General features: G+C 43.9%; 1 long non-coding RNA gene across 2 annotated transcripts; it reads left to right on the top strand.

Moving 5' to 3' along the window:
• The first annotated feature begins 11513 nt into the window (after positions 1 to 11513).
• Positions 11514 to 26063, top strand: LOC118212539. 2 transcript variants are annotated; one of them, XR_004762263.1, is made up of 3 exons: positions 11514 to 12103; positions 21414 to 21855; positions 23145 to 26063. It is a non-coding gene; the product is annotated as an uncharacterized LOC118212539 (long non-coding RNA). The 2 variants fall into 2 exon arrangements; XR_004762262.1 differs by lacking the exon at positions 21414 to 21855.
• Positions 26064 to 26120: the final 57 nt, after the last annotated feature.

Genomic DNA, 26120 nt, shown 5'->3' on the forward strand with positions numbered 1-26120 from the left:
ATAATGGCAGGCTTGAATCAGGCTGTAAAACATTCCCAATGTTAACTGAATAATGGGAATGTGAACGTGTATTTCATTGGGTGTAGTTACTGTACGTAAACCTTAGACCATAGATAATTGTGTGTTACAAAATTAGCTGCTGACACAAATTGGAAAGTGGATCTCTTTAAACTTTCTTCCAAAGTGAAATAAGATTTTCCATAAAGATAAAAATTAGAAGCAATAACCTAGATCTGCTCTTGATTTTAATACAATTGAATGCAAGTCTTTTTGCTGTACAAACACAGTTTGACAGTTAAATTTTGATGATCACTTATTGTGAAAAAAAAACTGATGCTATAGCTATTTTTAAATGGAAGATTAAGGACAGACATTAATGACGGACAGGCCATTGGGTACGTATGTTACCCCTCACAACATCTTTACACATCGTGCAATATGAATTTCTGCAAAATCCAAAGTGAAGTGAAAGTGACGGAGTTGGGAAGGCAGAGATGGAAACCGAGAAGGCCCTTCCCCTTTCGGTCGCTACGATTCGCTGTTCTTACGGGTTTATAGATCCAATGACCTCACCTCACCTCCGAGCCTCGCGCCAGGAGAGCGATGCTGGGGTCAGGCGGGGCGCGTTGGGGTTTGGCCCACCCACGTCCGCGGCGCTCCGACCTTTATCCCCGGAGGTGTGTAAGCCACCTGCAGATTAATCAACACCTCTATAGGATTAGCGTGACCCGGCGTGACACGCGCTCCAAAGCCGGAGAAAAAGCCGCGCCGCGGCACACAAAGACCGGCCAAAGTGTTTTTTTCCGCTGAAAAAAAGGCCGTCTCAAAGAGCAAACAACGACAACAAAGGAGGGAGCGGAAGTCAGGAAGTTAAGCGCCCCGGCCCGACACAAAAGATGGGAGTGGGGGAGGAGATGAGGAAAGACTCTCCCCCTTCAACCAAAACAAACAATATAAAAAAACCCTCTCTCGGCCCAAATTGCATCCGTCATTCCCCAACAAGGCCGGGCTGTTTTCAGACCCTGTCAGGACGAAGCAGGCCTCAGAATGAGAAAGTGATCCGGCTCTTTCACTAGATATGAAGGCACACATCACAGCTTCCTGATTTGACGAAACCCAATCCTCCAACTTCTTGGCTCTTTGACGTTATCTGAAGTTCCTTGTCATAAGCAATTTGCTGTGGGTGGGCAACAGAGGGGGGTGGGGGAGGGTGCTACTCTCCTGAAATGGGTGCAGGAAAGGGATCCCTTTCAAATAATCCCCTGGCTTTAGTGAGCTGGAAATTAACCCGTCAGGTAAGGGAATATCAACCACTGCTGTCAAAGAGCCTTTCATCCAGAGTGAAGTGAGCAAGCGTCTGAAACGGGATACCCATTTCCCAGCCTGTGGCTTACTCTCTCCCCCGTGCCTCTCCGTGACGGGCGACAAGCGCCCTCGCTGAAACGGCAGAGAAACAAGGCTTGCGGGCAGCTCCCAAACCACACTTCCTGCCCACCCCGTACCCTTCTGATGGGCCCCCCCCCCTCCTTGATGAAGCATGATAGATTGCAATATCTCAGCACTCTGCCCATTCGGCCTACAGTCTTAATCTCTTTCAGTCAGGGAGTGGGAGGCTCTCAGGCAAATCTCGCTCATCTGAGACTCTTGGCATCTCGGGCGCCACACTGACCCGTGAAGAGGTTAAAACAGGAGGGGGTCTTCCCCCCACCTCTTCCTCTTTCCTCTCCTTCCTGTCCAAAATTTGCCCCAGACACTGATAAGTGGATTATGCGGCAGGTGCATGTCTGTGGACCACCCTGGGGTAGGAGAAGTGGCACCAGGCTCTGGCCCGTAGATGGATCACAGCATAACCACGCCTATGCTGACTTCCATGTTCCTTTTAGTGACCCAGCACTCTACAAGTAATAACACTCCACTTATGTCTCTAGAAACACAAAACGTCCCTTTAATTCTTGGATGGAAGAGGCCCGGCCTCACGGCTAATGGTGCTCAAATTGCCCGCGCTAGTTCCATGGATTAGGGTGCTCAATGTTTCTTGCAATTTGAAGAGAAAAACAGGAGTGTGCTGTTCTTAGTGTTGGACTACGCAACTGCAATACCTACACCTATTACTCTGTCCTCGAACTTAGAATGGCAGAAATAACTGCATTCAAGTCCAAGTGCATTGTCCTGAATAAGAAGAATAATTACTGGATGGAACATGGCACAATCAATAGAATCATCATTATGACATCACTTTCCATCCTGACCAATTCCATCTGGTCAGCGATGGAAGCCAGCAGAAGGATACCTTTTAAGAGATATATTTATTATTTTCATCTTTATTTTTAATAATAATATTTATAGAAATAATATATTGCCAGGTCATGGCCTTCTCAGAGGCTCGTCTTTCTGAGGTTTTTGTTCAAAGAGTCCGTTTCTGCCATATCCTAAAGCCCTGCAGGACAACTCATAATCTAACATATTGTCGTTCAGAGGTGAAGGCTTAGGGTTGTCAAGGTATCCCCAACCTTATGACCCAATAGCTATTCCTCGAACCAGTCGAGCACCTAGTCTTGCTACAGTCAACCTACACAGTCCACCAATACAGTAGCTTTGAAAGGGCAACTACTGACGTTGGAAAAGACGTTGCAGCTGTTGGTGGATGAACATGCTAAGATGCTCTCTCCTAAAATGACAGAGGAGGTTGTCAGAGATAAAAACTAGGAAAGAAATATGACAAGATAAAAAAGCACTAGTCATCTCTTGATTTAGTCTGATTGATTGTCGCAGACAAACACAACCTCAAAACTTAATAGGAAACAACAATCAGTCTTAGTTATTGCAAGCACACCAGTGCTATGGGATAATAATGTCTGAGCAAGCAAATACCTGCAGTTGAGGACAGGGAATGGTCGTCATTAAATTTCCACTACAAAAGGTGAAAGGTCAATGGCAGCGAAGCCAAAGTACAGCTTTTTATATGTCAACACTGTAGAGAATTCCAGCAGTTTCACCAATCACCTCTGAATTATTATCTACCCTCTATTGTGATGCAAAGTGCTGATGCAAATTTTCTTCAGAATGGACAGAATAGCACTGCTAGTGTGCATTATTAGAATACATGTATGTGTGTGTGTGCGCGTGTGTGTGTGTGTGTGTGTGTGCGCGTGTGTGTATTTTCTGACCTTACACAGATCAGGCAGCCTTATCTAAGTCCTTTGAGAATGGCCAATCAGTAAGTAAACACAAACAGATAAACTCTAAAATTTAATTTGCGAAAAGGCACCAACACACTTTAAAATAATATCCAGCTTTACTATGTTTTACAGTAATATTTTTAATCTGTAATAGCAGAGATATTTTCCTGTTTCATATTACCCCTACCACCTCCAGACCACAGAGCGAAAAATCAAGCAACAAGCTATTTAAAAGAGTATAATGCCCCAATGATTCACCATTCAAATGAGCCTTTTAAAAACTGTGAAAACGTGTTGGCATCACAGACAGATATTTGGCAGCACCTATTGAGGCATATTAGACAGAACAAGTACTGCAGGACAGAGCGCAACACACGGCCAAAACTGACCACGGCCATTTCAACACCCTGTAATGTGCATAAACATGAACTCACGTCAAATAAACGTCAAGGCTGTGCCATGCCTGAACACTATACAACTGTAATACAAGCCCTCTTCAAAGACCGGCCCGCCAATCTAAACCACAAATACGTCTTTGTAACTAGTATGTTAGATACAGTTCCATGAAAAAATAATTGCTCCCTTCCGGATTTCCTCTATTGTTGCGTGTTTGTTACACTGAATGGTTTAATATCTTATATAGACAAGGGGAACCTGAGTAAACACAAAACGCATTTTTAAAATTATTATTTCGTTCATTTCATGAAAAAAGTTATCAAACACCCATATCACCATGCGAAAAAGTAACTTCCCCTTTAAACTTAATTACTGGTTGCACCACCTTTACCAGCAATAACTGCAACAGAAATGTTTCCTAAAAAATTTTTTCTGCCATTCTGATGTGAACTCGCATTTGTGTTTTAGATCATTGTCTTGCTGCATAACCCAATCAATCTTCGGCTTCAGATCATGCACAGATGAACGGACATTCTCCTTAAGAATTTTCTGATACAGTGTAGAATTCATGGTTCCTTCAATCATGGCAAGCAAGGTATTTAACCTGCATCGTTTCAGTATATATCCAGCTGTATAACTGGATGCAACGTAAATGCTTTTGAAAAAAAGTGGATCTCTGGATAAGATTGTCTGCTAAATGCCTGTAGTGTAATGTAATTGAGGGTGTTGACCTCATACACATATTAGTTTACTTGTTTAACTTGTCATTCACCATTAACAACATATAGAGGTGTTAAAAACATATTTTAAAGTAATAGGGGGGATTTGGTCCTCTTAGACAGAGAAACTCTTTTACAGTTAAATTAACATTCTGGGCCAGATTTACCAAGGAAATTAACTCCAAGACTGCTCTTGCACTGCTCTTAGACTGGTTCTAATTACCCAATCAAAGAAACAATTTTGGTGTTGGAGATGCCCATAAAAGTGTCCAAAACATTATGGCATGCTTACACATCCAGATTACAAGGCAGCGTGAAATGGATATGGAGCAACCAGTCATACGCAGCGAGGCAACCAAAAGGAAAACTTTTATAAATCAGGAAATAGAGGCAATGGTCAATGAGGGACAGGTATTACAGCTTTGGAGTACGACACCAATGGACAGTGCATCATTAGGCATATCAATACAAATAGTTTATCATGTGAATAAAATCTGGCATGATATTAGGCACTTTACAACAACATAATGTGGGCAAAATACACAGGCAGTGGTCCTACACACACAAATACACATGCACACACGCACAAGCACGAGCAGATCAAATTATGATAAGATAGACACAAAATGATGTAATCCATGTAAATCATACCCTTATAGCAATTTTGACCCAACATAATCGTTTAGTAAATCCCACATTGACATTGTGACCTTGTTGCTTCTGCTTTTGCATTCAAAAAGTAGTCACAACCCTTAGAAAACCTGGCCCTAGGTATCTTTATGCACATAGGCCACCAGAACACAGCTCGCAATCAATCTGTGTTATAGCAAATTGTATTTTAATTCAATCAATTCAGGGAATGAACTGAAATTTTATTTTTAAAAATTCAATGAAAAATGCTGATAATGGAAATTAATTCAATTTAAATTCATTTCCAGAACTGACTGAATGAAAATGGTATTGACACCAACCCACAATCAATTCCAAACTTAAACTTAAATAATATCCTAATATTATTTGAAATATCTGAACTCTGTACAGCATGGGTGAGCACTTCTTCAAACCAAATCCAAGGCCTGAAACTGTTGATATTGACACAGTCAAAGTCTGTGGTGGAGAATCGGACGGAGGGATGCCATTCAGAGTCATAGCACACACTCCTTTTCACTTCATCTGGGCCCTGTTCTAATCATCTCTGTAAACCCGTCTGGCTGACAGAATCTAAACTCATTTTCCATGTACAAAGGGCCACTGTGTGAACAGCCCAACCGAAATCACTCAACCCTCCTCTCCAGCCCCCAACTTTAGAGAAGGAGTTCTTAGGACTTCTGCATTATGTTCAGGGTTTCAGTTGAGGAACTGAACAGCTAATAATATAGTTGTGCTGAAAGAGAGGGGCGGACGCAATTTAAGACACAAAGGGGAGCACGTCAGGGAGAGTCTGACAGCACTGACAGAATGTGGGATTTATACTTTTGGCACACATAGCCTGATTAGGATGAGAAACTGATGTGAAAAAGGCCAAACAAATTATTTATTTTAATGCTGTCACAAACAGGTAAGATAAGGCAAGCAAGGGCCATTTTAGCTATTCAGCAACTTTTACAATTACACTATAATTACACTGGAAGGTATAGTGTAATTACTGCGTAATATAGTAATGTAGTAGTTGTGATACTGCCCATTACCACCACCATCTCTCATAGATCATTTTTTAAAAATGTAACACTTAAAATTTACACCAATGTGGTAAAAGGCTTTTGGCTTTAAATTCAACTCATGTCTACAGGTTTCATTTTGTGAATGGGAGTCGGTGCACTATAACTTGCTAGGATAATTTAATTTCAGTACAGGTAAGAGGACATTTGATTTAATAAGTAGGACAATGCTTCGTTATTCTATTTACAAAATATGCAGATGAAAGTGCTTGGGCAGGAACAAGTACAGCATACAGCTAGTTGATCATACATGTTTTATGAATGCCGTTATTCAATAAGTGGACTCAGAACAACCTAAGAACAATCGCAGTACCTCCCCTTCAGCAAAACATGTTCAAAGAGTTCCATTGAAAATGTGGATTTATGTTCCACTGTAAAATATCCGAAGGATTGCTTCACCTAGCCACGGCCGCACGGTATGCTAAAGCGCGAACAGCAGAGAACAGCTTGTTCCGATCCCACACAGCATGGCCCCAGCACAGCGAGAAAACTTTCCCTTGTGCGTGACCCTGCGATGCGAAGCAGCTTGATTAATGCTGAGATTAATCTGAGGTCACTGGAAGTGCTCCGTATGATTCTGAATATTAAGAGCTGGAGATGAGCTCCAGTAAATGACCCACTTTTGTGCTGCTGCTGCGATGTATTTTTGTCCCTTTAATTGTATCTCTGCCCTCAATTTCCTGTTTATATATATATATATATATATATATATATATATATATATATATACATAATTTGAACTGCAGGGCCTGAAATTGTCTACATACACATTTTGACCTGACTGACCTGGTGATACAATAGCAGAGAACATTAGCCTTCAGTTCTCTGAACACCACACTGCTTCTCAGAGACTAACTTCCACTGGAGAGGCTGTTACGCTATTTGGTATATGTGAAGCTGAAGGGGATATTAGCTCATTTATGAGTTTATTTGTGAGATGTGCCATTCTGTGTGTTTTTGAATACAGCATGCACTGACTATATCCAAATGAAAAATTACTAGCAACAAAGAAACGTTTGCTGTGTGTGCGTGTTTGTGACACAGACATGCGTGTACAGATTGAGTGTGTCCACGTATGCGTATCTGCTCTCTCTCTCTTTCTCTCTGTGTCTGCATGTAGCTCTGTTCATCTTTCAGCTATGAGCCCCTGCAGACTGCAAATTACATTCATTTTGGATACAAATTCATACATGAGCTGTCCACCTGGAAAAGGTCTACAACATGTTTTGGCAATGCATCAAAAATTGACTCACAGTAACAATTCATCGAGGTGAGGTTTTTTTTTTTTTTGGTGAACTGCAGAATCGGTGCCAAAATGTCAGACAGGAATCTCTTCAGTGTAATGTGTGAGTAATTGTAGAAATGTGTGAATAAAAAGAGTCCTTGAAAGAGTCATGCATGTAAATGAATCACTTGTTCATTAAAGTGTCATTGAGAGGGAGCATAAAGTCAAATATAGCCGGAATTTAATCCCTCTGTGGACTTCTCTTCCCTCAGTACACTGCAAAGCCACAGCCCTTCGGTCTCACAGTCCGTTGGAGCTTTCTGCTCAGCTAATGCTTATTGTAAATGCAGAGGGACCTGAAGTGTACTCCTCAGCCCTCTGAGACATTATTCAAACCCAAATTTATTTTCCGATTTTGGATTGGAATTAAGGACAATTCAAAACCATTTTCCTTGAGAGAGTGCGTGCGTATGTGCGCACAACAGTACTTATGCATGTTTGCTTTCTACCAAATTAATAATTTATCACTATTGATTCTGACTCTAGGATGCTATAAGCTTGCTACTTGTGTGGTTTGGTTATGACGGTGTAGCAGTGGACATCATACGGAAATATATTCTAATCAAACTTTAGATTTGCATTTTAAATATCTGTAAATGAATTATGGAACCACACACACACTCCTTTTCCTTCTCACTCCCTTCTCTTTCCCTTCATGTCCATTTCTATCATCTCTCGATCCCCCTCTCTCTGAGTTTCTATCTCTCTACCTGCATTTCACTCCAGTCGCTGGTCTCTGTAGTTGATATTCCGCAGAGCTGTCAGGCAGGTGTGAGTGAGCGAGCGAGTGAGAGAACGATCGGGCAGTGAGTGAGTGAGTGAGTGAGTGAGTGAGAGAGCGAGTGAGAGAGAACGATTGGGCAGTGAGTGAGTGAGTGAGTGGGTGAGAGAGCGAGTGAGTGAGGGAGCGGGTGAGTGAGAGAACGATCGGGCAGTGAGTGAGTGAGTGAGTAAGTGAGTGAGGGAGCGAATGAGTGAGAGAACGATCGGGCAGTGAGTGAGTGAGTGAGAGAGTGAGGGAGAGAGTGAGTGAGAGAACGATCGGGCAGTGAGTGAGTGAGTGAGTGGGTGAGAGAGCGAGTGAGTGAGGGAGCGAATGAGTGAGAGAACGATCGGGCAGTGAGTGAGTGAGTGAGAGAGTGAGTGAGTGAGTGAGTGAGTGGGTGAGAGAGCGAGTGAGTGAGGGAGCGGGTGAGTGAGAGAACGATCGAGCGGTGAGCGAGTGAGTGAGTGAGTGAGTGAGGGAGCGGGTGAGAGAACGATCGAGCGGTGAGCGGTGAGCGAGCGAGCGAGCGGCAGACAGAGGCAGCGTTTGGCTGGGCAGGGCCGGGGTTTCACGCGTGCACTCTGCATGAACCCACAGAGGTGTCAGGCCTCACACTCCCCTCTTCGCCTGATCACAGAGGCCTGCTTGGCAGGAGAGGCCAGCCAGCCGCCGCGGCTCTCCTCTCCAGCTACGTGATCCTTATGCCAATGCTGTCCTCATCTATTTTTGATGCGGTGCCTCCTGTGTTTCTCTCCCCTGCTCTTCCTTACTGCAGGTGAAGCTCTACCCCGGCAAACTTCTGCTTGCACCAGAAACACGTCAGTCAGGCGACCCCCAGTCAGGGTAATTCAGCTGCGCCCATAGAATGCTTGGATCCAGTTCGAAATGGTTTTTGGGGAGCACCATCGTCCTCGTGCCGTACTGGAGCTGGTGTGAATGAACACATGAAAGAAAAGGCCTTACAGACTGCAGGACAGTTAGGTTCCAGGAGCCATCAGTCAGCTGAATTCAAGCTGTCAGACAGTCTGTCTTCTCACATCAGCGAAACTATTGCAGATAGAGATTTATGAAGCGATCATGTTGGCAAAAACAGTGATTCGGAAAAGAACAACCTGAATGATGTTCCCCAGGATGCGGGTAGCTTTGCTTTATTTCTTTCTTTTTTTATTGAGGAGCCACAGAAAATCAGGTTCTGTGCGTGAGTACCCATTAAAGGCACCGTATTTTACTGGAATGTTGAAATGGAGCTCAGAAAGAATATTAAATCTTGTCTAGAGCAGTAATTCTGTACCTAGAAGCTACTGTCATTCAATCTTATGACATGAGGTCTGGACTCAAGAACACAGAGTCAAATCAGGCGTGTGAAGAGCATCTAATTGGAGCCAGCTTCAGCTTTGACCAACCTCACCAAAACAACTGATAATCACTCTGGTGCTTCACTTTCTATATGGTCATTTAATTGTGTACATTTATAAGCATGACAATCATCGGATGCAATGCACCCATGCTAGCCAAAACCTACTTTGTTTTGATTGTCCGAAAATAGTTTGTTTTGCATAAAACAATGCATAAAAAACAAGACATCGCAAAGGTATCTGTGAATTAATGAGAAAAGAAATCTGAACCAATCAGTTATATTTAAACTTACTCATGTCCCATAATCCAATTGCACAGCTGGATTTTGTCTATAGTGCAGAGTTTGAACCAACAACCTACACTGTAGGTGGAGAGACCAGCCAGTCTATTGCATGCTGCCTCAAACTACAATCAAAATGTTGTGAGTTGCTTTTGTTGCTTTTATCTTTGTTCTTTCAAATTAACTTCAGCAGTATTGGCTGAGTAACTTTAGCAGTATTGACTAAGAAACTTCAGTAATATTAGTTGAGTACGTTTAGTAGTATTGGTTGCATTGGCTGAGTAACGTTAGTAGCATTAGTTGAATAGTAACTTCATGCCATGGGGTGAATGGGAATAATGAACACCATTAATTGGTTAAGGCTTCATTGTAAAGAGATTTTTGTTGTTGTTGTATTTTTCTAACAATTCTTCTGTTGAGCATAGTCATTTATAAATTCCTATGCCATATGCAGTCATGCATTTCACTTTTGACTGAGGAAGATGTGTAGACGTCGAAACGACAGTCTCCCCAGGTTCATTGAACAGCGTGTTGCTCAGTATTCAGTGCACTCCCGGGTTCCTGATTTCGGGTTAGTCCCCAGGACGTTGTCCGAGTAAGGAGTTCTTTTCTATAGCCATTTCACCACTTAAGTCTTGGACCCAGATGCCTGTAAGTAAATGCGCAGAAATGACTGCCTGAATTCCTCTTTCTCGCACCAGAAAATTCTGAGTATGCAGAAATATAGAAACAGCAGTGCCAGTTTCAAAAGGTTTACAATAAAATGGTGTAAATAAAGCATTTGCATGCACACTAGTAGGACCGATTTTACGTTATTACAAATATGTAGTATGTTCAGAAGGTCTTAAAAACAAAATCATGAATCACACATCCAATTATTTTATATTGTTTACTGGCCAAAAAATAGATAGAATGAGGTTCTAAATGTGAAGTTTTAATATTAATGCATACCACCATACAGTTTACACACTTCCTAACCAAAGTGGTATTCAAACAATGAGACATGAAATCACATTGCATCATAACTGTTTTAGATAGTTATTGTTAGCCATTGTTAATAGGCAAGTAATTAAATATTAATACTTGTGTTCTCATACTTTTAACAGGGCCTCGCTGTAAAATTAATTAAGCGCGGACCATTTTATTCTATATGTACGCCAGGTTGGTCTACCATTTTGGCTCAGACTTGGCACAAAGCTCATATGGGTTGAGAGACACAGACCCGCAGACAGAAACGGAATGCTCGAAGTCCCGCTGAGAGCCGCCTCACGCGGATTCTATCCGCAGAGCCACGGACCCAGTCCCGGAAAATTCAGCACAGACGTCCCACGTCCGACTCACCGGACGGGCGTACTTTTCGCACCGCTTCGCGGGTGGCAGATCCCAGCAATCTGAACTGCACAACCGCCAACCACGGACCGAGCCGAGGTCCAAAACTGAACCCGTCCCACGGATTCTCTCGCCTGGTCTCTTTAAACAAGCCTCGAAACTGCCGCACTTCATTTATTCTGCGCTTTCTCCTCTTTTACGCTCTGTCCCAGAGACTCCTCGCAGCGGCATTCCGGGATTTCTCCGGGCACGCCGAAACGCTGCAGAGAGACGTCCTGTTGAGAGGCAGCAGACGCGCAGCTCCGCTTTATGCTGGCGAAGTGTGGAGGTACTCAAGCTTGGCCTGCGCCTTTCTTCTGAAGTTCTGCCATGCATAGAGAGAGGAGGTCTGGCTCCCACTAATATATTCTCCCGTGCGGTGTAGCATCACAAAAGCAAGGGTGTTGGGTGTGGGGCGGGGGTGTGGGGGTGTGGGGGGGATTCGACAATGTAAATATTACTCTTTTGCAAGGTTTTTTTTTTTGTGTGGCCGGGGTGTTGTAGTTTGCCGATTAAATGTCACGTGGCACGATTGTAATGCCCAGCGGAGCCTCAGAACCCTTGGTGTGTGAAAAATCCTGTTGGAACCATTGTGCCGGGGCTGTGTAGCGTAGCCTTCGCCGCCGGAACAATGCCGGACAGGAAGCTGCCGTCTCCCACGCTCGGCGGCCAGCTCCGTGCCTCTAATGTAAATGGGGGGAAACGTGCCGAAGGAAAAGAAAGGTGGTCTGTCGTTCTCGTCTCTCCTCTCCCCTCGGTCACACTGGGCTGGCTCTTTCCCGGCAACGGCGGTGTCTCGCGGTTCCGGGCACAACGTTAGCGGGTTTTTTGGCGGCGCGGTGACGTTTCATTTTTCGCCGTTAATTTTGCCGTTTCTTTTTCTTTTTCTGCCCGTTAAGCTGGAATTTGTAAAGTGAGTGAGTTCTAACCCGGATCCTGGGGATTTGTCGGTACTTTTTTGTCTGCACTGCCTGCGAGAGGAGAGAGAGGAGATGGTGAGTTTGTTCACCTCCCCTAACCAAGGGCAAAGTTAAAGGTAGGTCCCTGACACATGGGCTAACAGTGTTTTGTTCTTTTTATATTAGAATTCTACTTCAACTGAAAAGGCAGTGTGCAGATATGATTAGAGGCTTCCTTTACTTTACATACTGTGTAGCACACATACTGTGTGTAGCCTTTGGTGTGCAGGGACGGTATTCATTTTGGCAGTTTAAATTGTGAGTGTGTCTTAGCCCCGGTTTGCTTTGCTATTGTGTTGTCATCATTGTGTTATTTTGAATTTAAATATGTAGTTAATATTGTGTATCATTTTCCAAAATGTGACAATGAAGTGAGAAACAAAGAAAAGGAGAGCAAAACAAAGGGGCAGGGAGAGAGAGAGAGAGGAGGGATGGAATGACAGTGGCAGACAGGGAGTGAGTGATTGAGTTTGAAATAAAGGGGAAAACTACCATTTAAATGCCCTGAAGAAAACATGAAAAATACCCTCTGGGCCTCTGTTGTCCCATCCTGAGTCTATTAGGTTTCCTGAAGAAGGAACTCCTTAAAGTTGGATGCTTTTAGTGTCTGTGTTGGTAAAGGCACTTGGTAAAGGAACTGAGATATGGTAGGTTCACACCCACGTTCATTCATTAGCTATCTGTCCCACCGGGAGTAGGGTGGGTTTAAGTTTGCCAGGCTTCATCAGGTTACTGCTGCAACAGATCCTCTAAACATTACACAAGATTCCCATAGGGCACCATTTATTTTAAGCAAACTATACACCGCTACTACAAATGGTGCCAGCCCAGCTGTAGTACTGCGTAGCCACTGTAGAGTTGAAAATGGTGAGAGTGTTGGTGGTACGTCTACCGATTCATTTGGATTTTAGACTGCATGGCTTGCAGGAGGCACTGTGGGAACTTGATCAACACCACTGAAAACATTCCTGTAAATGGGGGTCGGAAGCGCGTTACGTGTGAATATGTTCTCCTGGGATGAAATGGGTGCGTGTCCTTGCTGTTTGTGCACTTGCTTTGGTTATCTCAGTAAAGGGTACTGTGCAAATACAATAACCTCGTTTTGGAATAATCTGATCTCGTGATGAAAAACAAAAAAAAAATATTGCCAATATTACTTTCAGCTTTGTAGCAGCTTCTGTGCTTCTGAAAATACTGATTAAGCAACAAAGTGCATTGCGTAAACTGGTCATTACTTCTTCCTGAAGCATGTTTCAAATGAAAGATTTCTGACAGCATAGCCGTTATGCAACATTATTATTATTATTATTATTATTATTGGCAGTAGTAGTAGCATAGCAGCCATAGCAGTAGACAAGTAGTAGTAGCGGTGGTGATGGTGGTGGTGGTGTTTTTGTAATTTGTTATTTCCAATAAAATATTGTAATTGCTATTCTACACATGACACTGTTGCCTTCACCCTTACTACTACTACTTACTCCTAATTGGCAGTCCATCTGTGGTAAGCATACACTGTACACTGTGTGTTTACTGCTTGCTTGCTACTTGTTTTATCATGCATATGCTGTTACCATAGCAACAACCCCTGCCTGCAAAACTGACCTGATTCATTCCTGGACATCCGAGTGGGCAGTGTTCCACCAGCTCTATGCACACACACACACGCACACACACACACACACGCACACACACATGCACACACGCACACACACACACACGCACACACACACACGCACACACACGCACACACACGGGAAATGAACAAATATGTAAAATCTGAAATCATTTTAAGGGTTTTGCCGTTGTACACCCCCGTTTCACAGCTTGACGTGTGAAAAATGCAGCCTCCATCCCAGCACTATAGAAAGAGAGAAAGTGAGAGATGGACTCAAGTGGCGGCTTTCTGATCACCCGCCAGTTTGTCTAATTATAGCTAATTTGATTGCATTTTCCATTAACACATATACCATTCTGTCCTTAAAAAAAAAATAATTACACTGGGATTGTTTGGCCCCAATGAGATTGGGAATACATGCTGTTATAAAAAATGAGCTACTTTCCAATCCGCTAGATAGCAGGCCGGTCCCAGAACTAGAACATTCCAGAAACAAATCACACCGGAGATTCCATCGCTTTTATCTCATCGTTTTACTAGTTTGGGTGGCAGGGTTACGCACTGTTGCCTTGCAAGAAGGAGGTTCTGGGTTTTAGTCCTAGCTGGCCCGGATCCTCACTGCTTGCAGTTTGCACATGCTCACTGTGTTCACGTGGGCTTTCCCCAGGGCTCCAGTTTCCTCCCACAGCCAAAACATGTAGCCCAGGAACTACAGATGAACATTAGCCTTCTTGGCCAACTCTGGCACATTTACAGAAGTGTTATTATGCATATGCATCGTCCGTGTCAAATGAATTAATAAATCAAAAAAAAAAAAAATCATCCACCTACTGTGTACGCATAGCATGAGGGAAAAAAATGCTCATTTACAGTGGTCACATTTTTTTTAACTCATTAAAGCATAGTTTATACCCTTAAAGTATAGTGCTAGGCACTGAACAGCAGTTGTCACAACTGAGAGCTACACAGCACAATGTGCTTGGCCGATGACATTGCAAATTATGCTGCGATTGGTTGATGGCTTGGCCAATAGAGAAGAATGCAAGGGCTATCCCTTAAGAATCAGAATATATTTTTAAAAAACAAATGTTGCAATGAAACAGTTATCATAAACATCCGGTATTTTTTAGAAAGACAAGTATATAAGGTGTGCACATCAAAGTTTCCTTGACACAAATTTCATGACTGATTGTGGTCAGTATAGATCCCATCATTCTCTAAGTAGATGCAATAATTATACTACGGTCGACCATCTTGGCCAGTATTTTATGAAGATATTTTTGAATATCTTTCACTTTTGCCACTGTACTTCCACATCCTAATTTTGACTATTCTGTAATCCTAAAAGAACCTTCTGATCAAAGAAAGACGAGAGCAAAGAACATTGTACGGAAATAATAAGAGTCTTTAAAATTCAGGCACACCTTCGGAAAAACCAGTAATCGTGCCGTAAGGATGCTGGGTAGCAATTAGCAGCCCCTAGCAGACTCCGCAGCCCCCCCAGGAGAAAGTGTTCCAAGGCCAGGGTCAGTCCCGTGGCTCCGGCAGCTCGTCCAGGGCCAGCGCTGCCCGCTTCGTAACCCCGCATTGTGAAAAATGCACGACTTGGAGAAGGGGGGGTGGTGGAGGGGGGGGGGGGTGGGGGTGTTTAATATTGCAGGATGACCGGCCTGTTCCTGTCGGAATGGAAAATAACCCTGAGCGCTGGATCAGGCTGTCCGCAGAAACGGGGAGCAGGAAGGGGAAGGGGAAGAAGAAGGCAGCCTCCACGCCGTCAGGATCCGCTCCGCGCCCCTCTCTTTCATAGCGCCGGCTAAACGCGTCGCTCGCTGTGAGGGCAGCGCGGATATGTGAAAGCTGCTGCACATGTCATTCGGCCAATCTGGAAATGAACTTCACGTATGCGTCTTCCTTTAGATTCTGCTGTTTACTTTGATTCATTTTTTTTTTTAGCCTTTCTTAATTACGCGGGTTCAGAATTAGTTCAATTCGAAATGAGTTCAAAGCGTTACGTTAAATCTTTTCTTATATTTTGCCGTTCATTTACACGTTAGGTTTTCTTCCACTAATCTCTGGGTTTATTTTATTTCAAGAAAGATGTCTCCCCACCCACAAGTTCAGCTGAACTCGCGTAAAAAGAGGAACTGATGCTACTGTTCACAGTTCATTAGCAAAACGAGCCCGGATAATTGGTGGAAACATAAATGTGCATACGCGCTGACCCTCCAGGAAGGGAACTGCCCATAGCTTTTCTCATTCGCGAGGTGAGCTTTGTTGACTGACGGCAGCATGCAGCAGCTGCGCTTGTGAAAGCGGCAGCTCAGGCGAACACGGCTTATCTCCACTCTACTCATTCAGGTGTGCCGCACGGAAAAAAATACGGGGATGTTTCCGCGTGTTAAAAAAAACTCATATCAAAGGAGCCAGCATTCTGTATCTGAGCAGGGAGCACGGCGTGCTGATGTTGCCCTGAGGATATCAGATGTGCCGCGTGTGCTCTCCACTGCTGCCAGCTCTGTCGTTTTATCACCTTTTTCTAACGGAAAGGCTTTATCGTCTCCGCGTCCGCGGCGCCGGTTTGTCTTCGGGCTCCACCCGAGGACACGGCTTTGACGTTACCGATGGCTTTGATTTCCTCCTCCTACAGCTGTCCCTCCTTTCCGCGGGAGTCTGCACAGACAGCAGCGCCCGGCCTCAACGGAAGCGCACAAACACGGCATCCATTAATCCAGCACCTGTTGTCAGCTCCCACACTTGCGGCGCATTCCTTCCCGGGTGAAAAACTGCTCTTACAGACAACTAAAACAATCACCCATAAATAAAAGCTACAGCTTGGCAAGAGGCATTCATACCATCGCCCCCTTTATATTTAGTTTTCTCAAAAAATGACATGACACCAAAGTACCATCTGAATTAGATTAAGGCAGGGGTTCAATCTCTACATTTGTCCTTAACTTGTTAAACTTTGACTAACATTTAAAAGTGAGTTTTCCTTCCTGTCAGAGACAGACTTTGGCAATTTCAGCAGTCTCTAAAACTAACTTGCTAAACTGAGTTTGTGAAGAAAGTGTGTGAAAAAGCATGAAAAAGTTGCTTTTTCCTGGCGGCCATGGAAGGCATTGAGATTGCCTGCATAAGAAACCTAACAGAATGTGTTTTATTATATCATTGCTGCTCTCAGTCTATTGTTACACTTGACCCACAAGTATGTGGGCGAAATGCCATAGCTTTGGCTGAGTGAATGCCTTAGCTACAGAATGGCTAAGACCTGAATGTGTTTGTGTGTGTGTGCGTGTGTGTGTGTGTGTGTGTATGGTGAATATGGAATAAGGAAGCTCTATAGGTTGTCGGACCAAAACTGTCCTCATCCCACAGCCAATAGTCTTCAGGCCTCTGCCACAAGCCTGCACTGTGTTGTTCCCTCCATTTTGTTGGTAGAATTATTGCATTTATTTGGATTGGACAGATAATAACAGAAAACAAAACTAATGTGTGCTCCCCAAAGGAGCGCCCCCATTTTACAAACTCAGCAATCACCAAAATGAGCTTTCCAAACTGTGCTGTTTAAAAAAGTAACACTTGCTCTCATTTATACTGTAAGTCAAATTAAGGACAAGTGTTCAGCAAATCCAAGCCTATGTCTTTGGGTTCATCTTAGTCGTCCTACAAAATGTCAGCCGCTCACCAGAATGAAGTCTGCAGGCTCCATCTTTAATTGAAAAGGAGGAGAGCTCTCATTTTGTCTTCTTTTGTCGTACAAATTGAATCGAACAGGGACCAATTTACCTTCTAATGTCTTATTACGAGATGCGCATGCGAACGGCGCAGATTGTAATTTATAGCGAGTTGCTTTTTGTCGCAGTGTTTTTTTTTTCTTACTCTGAAGGTTGCTATAGGTCCTTCAAACTGCAATAAAATACTTTTGTCTACGTGGTCGCCTTGCCCAGAGGATACCCGAGGCAGATGGTAAGACCCCTCTGAAATGACACTGGATCCAGGCATTTATTTCCTAATGGTCTCTTTTTAAAGAAAGGGAAGAAAAAAAAGAAATTGGGTTCAATGTAACTTCTATTTGGCAGAAGATGGGAGAGATGTCGAACACAATGGGGAGAAGTGTCTCAAGGCCGAAGTCCTTATCCTGGATAAAGGATGGGGAAAATTGCCGGATAATGAAGGGACCAGGGAACGGCTACGTAATTACCACATGTTTTATCGGTTTAACCATGAACCCGGACCAAGACCGCGATGATTCATCTCTAATGGGCGAGCGCGAGGTGTCCTTTGTGGCGCGCGAAATAATGGTCACGTCTAATGAATGCCGGACATTATAATCGTTGCAAAGTTTGGGAAAAAAAAAAAGAAAGGAAGAAAAAGAAAAAAAAAACAGGCTTCCCTATTGGTTATGAAATGGAAGGGATGCTTCATTGTGTTACCTGACATAAAGCCGGGACAGACCTTGCCCTGCGAAACAGGCCGTTCTCCTCCCCGGCGGTTCCGTGACAATGACCTCAGCATTCGAAAGCATTCCGGAAGACGAGAGAAAAGGATTGTTTCTGAGGTGTCTTCGAGGCGCGTGAGGCGACACCGGACAGAAAAAGCGGATAACTGTAAATGTAGGGCGCGGAGGAGAGGGAGACTCTGCCAGGGCGACAGTCCTTCCCTGCGGGTGGCTGGGTGTGCTGTGACGGGGCCAGCTTACGGGTCATAATTATGGTCCCTGCCCCACCGCATCACACAGTGATCCTGTACAGATGAAGAGTGAGCTCTACTCCCCTATAAAGTGACCAGGAGCCCATTTGCATCAGTGTGAGAACAGTTAATCTGTCATGCTTTCAAACCCTCATCCAAACTCTCCAGCGATCCACTCTGCCTTTCACCAGATCCCCTCTGAATTTCACATAGAACCATTCTGTCTTTCACATAGATCCACTCTGTCTTTCACATAGATCCACTCTGTCTTTCACATAGAACCATTCTCTTTCACATAGATCCACTCTGTCTTTCACATAGATACACTCTGTCTTTCACACAGAAAGACCAAGAGCAATGGCAAGGCCAACTGTCAAGCACACTTTTTTTATTATTACTACGTACGCATCACCACCCTCCCCTAAGTTTTGTAGGACCAATATGCCTTAATTATTGACCTTTGGGCTTACTGTACAACTAACTTATACTGAATATCGAGAGAGGGCGAGGAAACAGAGAACAAAAAATATGAACAAAAAGAAAAGGATAAAATACAAAAAAAAGCAAGTCAGTCTTTCTCAAGAGAAACCAGGTCCCCTCCCCCAGGTATGCACATAAAGCCCTTCCTCACTCTGTAAGCGATTCCATCTGTTCCCCACAACTCGGGCCGTGGCTAAGCATGTGTCCACGATACCAAGCCAGTCACCCCCAAAAGTATCACCTGGACCTCTTAAAGGGTGTCGGAATCAGGGAAGACAACTAACCCCAAGGTTGCAGGTTCAAATCCTCAGTGAGGCTGTTTCCCAAAGTAAAAATGACACAATGTCATTTTAGCATACATGTCATGAAAAAAAAAAAATACATGTATGACCATTTTTGTCACTTTGAATGAGGTTATTGCATGGCACAGATGATGTGTAATTTGCCCTGAATAAGGACATCTTCAAAGCAAATGTATAATAATGGCGTCACCATTCGCCACTCTGAGAATTGCATTTTGATTACCATTACCTACTCCCAATAGGGAGAGGAAATTAAATTGAAGAGAGCAAAAAAAAAAAAAAAAACTTCACAACACCAGGATCAGGTTGTGAAAGCTGATCAGCGCTTAAGTGACATCTGCTCATTAATCCACCTTACATCCTGCAGCTCGGAATATTACATCTTTATGCCCCAACACTAATCCTCTGTTATTTGCCAGGGACACGCTGTGGAAGCTGCCACCGGCGATAAAATCGGCGAATGCCTTCAACGTGCTAAATAAATGCCTTTTTACGGAAGTCTTGTTTTAATTAGGACACGGCGCAGTATTAAACGGACACGGAACGAAAGCGCTGGGCCTCGCGCGGGATCAGCCGCGATCGTTCCCGTTTCAAAAGACGGGGGGCGGGAGGGCCCGAGGTGCCCGAAAGATTCTGGCGTTTAAAAAAAATTTGGGTGAGAATCTGGTTCGCTCAGAGAGGGAGGGGGGGCGGGTCTCCTTGTGAACCGCGCCCGCGTGTGGGTTGCTATTTGCGTTCGGCCCCCCGGGGGAATACACGGATCGGTGAAGTGTGAGATCTGCACTTGGCTGCATTGTGAATCTGCCTGCTTACACGCATGCCTTCTCTCGTCAATTATCCTCCATCGCTGTAATCAGTAGGCTGCTCTGACGCTCGGCTAGCCAGACCGGCAGTGGAGCACCGACCGGCGTGTTGCATGAATCGGCTCTATTAACGGGGTGGTTTGGGTCTCACTTAGACAGTAGCCCTTAGCATGACCCTAAGGAGGGGCACTGGACGTGTCTCTGTGAGACAGCAGGGAGGTAAAACCTCTGTGTGTGCAGTCAATTCACTTTATAGGAAAATTAGCAAAAGCTTGGTCTGAATCCCGCCCCTCCTCCCCCCCCCCCCCCCCCCCCCACACACACACACACCAAAAATAAATAATAATAATAAATTTAAAAAACAGACATGAGGTTCAGAAATTCCTTTCCGAGAAATAATAGTGAAACTGGCGAGTGAAAATTCACAGGTGGGAATAACACTGCAGGGGAGCCCAGAGTTATGAAAATGAAGGTGTGTTACTCTGCATCATCCACATTTAAACCGGATTACCCTTAAATTTGACAGTCATATTTTACTTCTATCTTCAAAATTTGGTGAATTCAGCAATCAAATTATGGTATCATATGGCGCTAAATTACTCTTTCCCACATTTGTGAATTCACATTTGAATTCAATCAACATTGATTGAATTCAAGATTTAAACTTTTTTTAAATTATTATTTTGAAAAAAAAAACGATATGAAAAAAGTTCACGTATGAAACCTGAGTTCAGCTACAGTGAGATGCGGACAGTAATATTCTGTCGCGATACCGAATGAGCGTGCGATATTACGTCAATATTACACCATCAGAGTCGGAGCGAGGGCTGCAGTCTGACCACCGCCTGAACCCAAAAACCAGCCGCCGCCCTCCGCCCAGCCCTCGTCGGCGGCAGTGCGTGGCGCGGGGGTGGAGCTGCGTGCCCGCTGCCGGGACGCGTTCAGTCAGAGGCTTCGGCATAGCCCCAGCGCTTCGGCGCTCACGCTCATAATCCCACTCTAATCTTCCTAATCTCACTCTAATCTCCATCTCTTTTCTTTCACTGAGGATTCCTGTCCTCAGATTGACTGCCGCTGGCTTAGGGAACACTGTAATTTACTCCCACATTGCCTTCAGCTAAAATGTACTTGTCTCTCAAGTTTGTTAATGTCAGAATTTGTGGTCTCCAGCCTCTCCGAGGTTCTTAAAAATGTTTTCCTTTTCTTTTTTCTCACACGGTTGTGAGTTATCGCTAGTGTTTCATGGCCATCTGTCAGATGAAAAGCTTGCACATCACTGCCCCTCTTCCACTGTAACATAAGCAGAAGACAAATCATAGCCCTCCCCTCATTGTTTCTCCTACAGTATGCTCCGTGTCGCATTTCTGGTGCTCTCCTGCCCCCAAGAGGCAGGGAGGGCAGTAGCAGGCTGACCGCCTCAGTCCCTGCATGCCCTGTGCTGCACAAGGACCCGAGAGCCTGTTCTAATCCCCTTTCCTCTCCTTTCATTCTTCTGCAGAGCGCCATGTCAGACAAATGTTCAAAAAAACCCTGGCCATTTTTTCAGTCACTCTGGGCTCTCGGTCATACGGGGCTCGGTGCCCTCGATCAAAGCCCCTCCCCCCTGCCCGTCAGGCTGCTCGTAGGGCCCCGCTGACCCACCGTGTGTTTGGCAGGCCGTCGTGCGGAGGAAGAAGCATCGGCTCGTTCAGCCGTCCTCCGGGGGGAGGGTTCGCCAGTGCTGGCGTTGGTAGCAAAGAGCTGGCGGCTGTGCATGGCCCTCCCCCCCTCCCACGCCGTTTTTATAACCCACTTTCAGACCTGTGAGGCCGCGTGACACCTCCGCGGACCGGACGGCCTCTTCGCCAGCCCTCTGCGAACTCTGACCTCATGCGACGGGCCGTGGCACTCTGGAAAGGAAACAGCGGACACAGAGAACAAGGAAGAATGAGAGAGAGGTGGTAAGAGAAAGACATCGAAAATAAAAGCAAGTGAGAGAGAGGACAGTGAGGGCATAGAGAGAAACAGAGACACAGAAAAATAAGGTGAAGAAAGGAAAGATGGAGGGAGACAGGGAGAAAGAGCGAGCACAGAGAAGGAGAGTGAGGGTGAAGGAGAGAGATAACGGAAACTCCTGACACAGGCAGGTCAAAGCACCAGTGCCCTGCCACCACTCATCTGGTGGATGTAAGGGAAAAGCTTGCTCACCTGTTTCATGATTCATGCGCCAGGTACCATGGGTGTACACAGACAGCCAGAACGTCATTCACTCGCTCCTCTCTTCCTCCTCCTCTCTCTGAATACGTCTCCAATACCGTCCCTAGTTTTAGCCATTCTTTAATCAACATATTAACAAAATACAAGAGAGGAGATTGGGTTCAGGTTTTGCTGGAGATCAAAGCACAGACTGACAGTAAGACAGCAGGGGAAGGTATCGCATTCATATCTGAAACAAGCAGGATTCTGCTATGAGGGGTTTTTTTTTAACCAGGGGGGCCCCCGAACACAAGTTCAGCCACTACCACATGCGGCTTCCTGTTTGCAGCCTCTTACAGTCCATGCCAAATAATACCCTATCTCCCGTTCTGTGGGAACTACATATCACATGTTATTTGCACATAAACATCACAGCAGGAACCAAAGAAGATCTTTCTCCAGTTATTTGTCTTTGGGCCCCTGCTGGTAAGCCATGCCCATCTCCTACCATACAGTAAATGTTGAGCTTGGAGGCTGAGAACAGAGAGGATTTTTTTGGAGGTTTTACAATTTAGCCATTATTAGACACCCTTATCCAGAGCAACATACACAGCTTTTTAAAAAAAAATTTAAAGATGCACAAACATTCATTGTAGAAATTTTTCTGTACTGATCTTTTTCTGTTTACTTCAAAAGAACATTTTTACACAAAATTGGAAAGTGTTTCTTGAAGGCCTCGTGGGGTGCCACTCACGGTGCTTCATGAAAAGGTTGAGAAATTTAAAAAGGTGCAAAACATGGCCTTCATTAATGAAATGAATTACTAATTGAAAAACTCAGTACCTTTTTTTGAAATGAATTATGGAAGTCAAGGTAAGGTCCTCGTGCTGTACGGTACATGGATGTATTTGTGTTGACTTTCAAAAGCAATTCTATGCCGTAGCACTGCGTGAAGACTGACCTATCCTTGCCGAATGTACCGTGAAGTTTTCACTGAAGGCTCACAAAATTCTTCCAGAGTTGACCCGAAACCTTTGCGTCATCTTCCCCAAAGGCTGAACCAGAGCCACGTCAGGAATGGCTGGGGTCACAGTGGCGCTCCGCTGCCCTGAGGGGCTAGTTGCCTCCCGCCTGTCGTTTGGACGAAGGCCTCTCCCACGGATGGCGCGGCTCTTTGTCTTCCACAGAACGCCGTGCGTTTCGCAGCCGAAGTTCACGTGCGTCAGCGAGGCTGTCGTGCCGCGGTGCAGCAGGGGCCAGACGGGGCCGAGCCGCGGGCTCCGGGCGAGCAGCTGCTACTGCAACGACAGCGCCGAGCTCGCTTTGGGCTTCTGCGGAAATGCTTCAGACGCTCTTCGGATCCGACCGAGGCGCAGTAAATTCGTTAAACTGTGTAGCGCTTGTAGCGAGTTGCCTAGTCTCTTACTGGGGGTTAGTCTGTCTGAAGGCAAAGTGAGCTGCTCTTTAGCTCAGTAAGCTGATCGCAGCTGTTGTTGTGCAGGTTCGTGGATCATGGGTCTAAACTGACAGCAGATCTACCCCCGATACTCAGCTTGTACACAGTCAGGGGTTCTGTGTAAAATCTAATCAAAGTACCTTCATCTCTAATGGTGTGCATTTGGCCGCTGTTTTTATCTAATATATGAATTCATATTTTCTATAATTTTGATTGAATTAAAAAATGAGAAATGTATTCCCTTTTTCCTCTCACCAAAGGATAGTCTGAAGTAGGGGCAGTGTTTTCTGTATGTGTATTTATGTTATCAGTAGCATCACAGTGGGGGAATAGGGGAATTGCCCAGGGTCCAGGCAGGAAGGGGGCCCCTCTAAAAGCCTGGACTAAAAAGGGGAAGGGGTCCACAGAGTGCGCATTTGCACAGGGCCCAGAATTTTGAACTACACCCGTGTATGTTATCTTTATGTACTTTGAGAAAAATACATTTAATATTTAATAATCCCAATTGGAGAAGGACAGTGTGCTTGATAATACTGCTATTATCTGAGAAAGTAGAGTGTGTGTTTAAAAAAAATAATAATTATTATACGTAGAGTGTGATCATATGTGCTGATTTGACATCAACATTGGAGGGACAAGAATACAAACTGTTGGTATACATTTGGAATGTTACATTTTTTTTACAGTTACAAGCTTATAGCGACATGGATGACAGATTGTATTATTTGATCTTAAACAGGTCCACATTAAGTAATATTTGCACATAAGTACATGTTCCACTGAACATTGCCCCAGTATGATTACTGAAGATTCATCACCCTTTTTCCCCCTTACTTGGCACCAATAACTGTGATCCTTATATGCACTGAAAATATATTGATGAAGTACTATTGCAACTGATGTGAGAAAATGATAATGATGAATGTCATATTTCATAGGTATTCATTTCTTTTTCAGCAATGTATTCTCTGAAACCCATGAAAATAACTCCCACTAATTATTCAAATTAAATTCAATTTGTGCCACATTAAAATTAAATTAGGACCTATGAAAATGATATGGGCAGGCAAAAAACGAAACTGTAAATCAGCTGCGTTTTCTTTGTGTTCATGTTGCGGGTCAACAAGGTATGCTGTGTAGCGGCTGTTCTGTTGACGTTTACGGTGTTCTGACTGGCATATATGTGATAGCACTGTGATGTCCTTATGAATGTATAGTGTGTTTATGAATTTTTACTGCTCTGCGACACTATAAATCAAAAGCATATAATGTTACACTATAAATGTGTATGCTTATGAATTTGTTATATAATTTATGAATGTATAGTGCTATGTGACATGTTTATGCATTTCTAGTGTGAAATGTTTATGAATTCATAGTACTCTGTGATTCAGTGCTCTGTGATATGTTCATGAGACTACAGTGTTCTATAATAAGTTCATAAATTTATATTACTCAGTGATATGTTTATGAATTTAAAGTGTGTTACAATGTTCATGAAACCATAGCACTCTGATTTGGTGCTCTGTGATGTTTACCATCCTATAATGTTCTGTAATATGTTTATAAATTTGTAGTACCCCGCAATGTTTATGAATTCATAGTGCTCTGTGATTTGCATCATTAAGTAGAAGGAAATTAGTGGACAGTATAGTCACCCACACTTTTCTAAGGAGAGGAGTGAATACCCATTTTAAGGAATGGCCCATTTTCTGACGGGGCCTTGGTGGGCAGGGACCTCCCTCACTGGGACCAAATGGAAACCTGGACCACAAAAACAAAGAGTTAAATGAATAACCTTTGGTCAATGTTTCACTGGAAACCTCCACTATCCAACTGGGAGAGCGCACACTTTTTTAACTGTAGCTCTCCAATGCACGCCAATCACCTGTATATACACATTCTATTATTAACACCCATCCTCAAATAAATGCAATAAATACATAATAAATCACATGCAATTCACAAATAAACATCAGAGATTATATATAAAAAAGATTTAATCTTTCCCCCCCCCCCCACAAAATCAGTTGACACACATGTGCATATATTGTCATAATCTCATATCATAGTATCATATGTACTTAATATGGATATTGTTCCTTCACTCCCCAGTAGCCCAACTCACATGCCTTTACAGTCATCTGCCAGAGATCGAACGCATGCTGATGATAGACTGGCAGTGCTTTTGATCCACACTGTGGTTGAACCACAAATATACAGCCATGGATTCTCAGAGCCCCGGAGAAACGAACATACATTTCTATAGGATCATGAACAAATAACCTTCATTTACAAGCTTATAAAATACAGTAATGAATTATGTACATAATTGGAAACAGAAAACATAAAGGAGGATCAACAGAAAACAAAGAGATCAAAAACAGATGCTTCTTTCTCTTCATGTATCCTTGACATACATTATGGGTACGGCTTCCTTCCAGTGTTTCATTAACAACTCTCACATTGCTTTGCTTGCAAACACATCACGTACATTATTTGTAAAAAAAAAAAAAAAAGAGAAAGAAAAAACAAGACAATTTGGATGCAATACGACACACACTATACCTGTCA

Source organism: Anguilla anguilla, chromosome 14 (assembly GCF_013347855.1).
Source record: "Anguilla anguilla isolate fAngAng1 chromosome 14, fAngAng1.pri, whole genome shotgun sequence".
Lineage (NCBI taxonomy): Eukaryota > Metazoa > Chordata > Actinopteri > Anguilliformes > Anguillidae > Anguilla > Anguilla anguilla.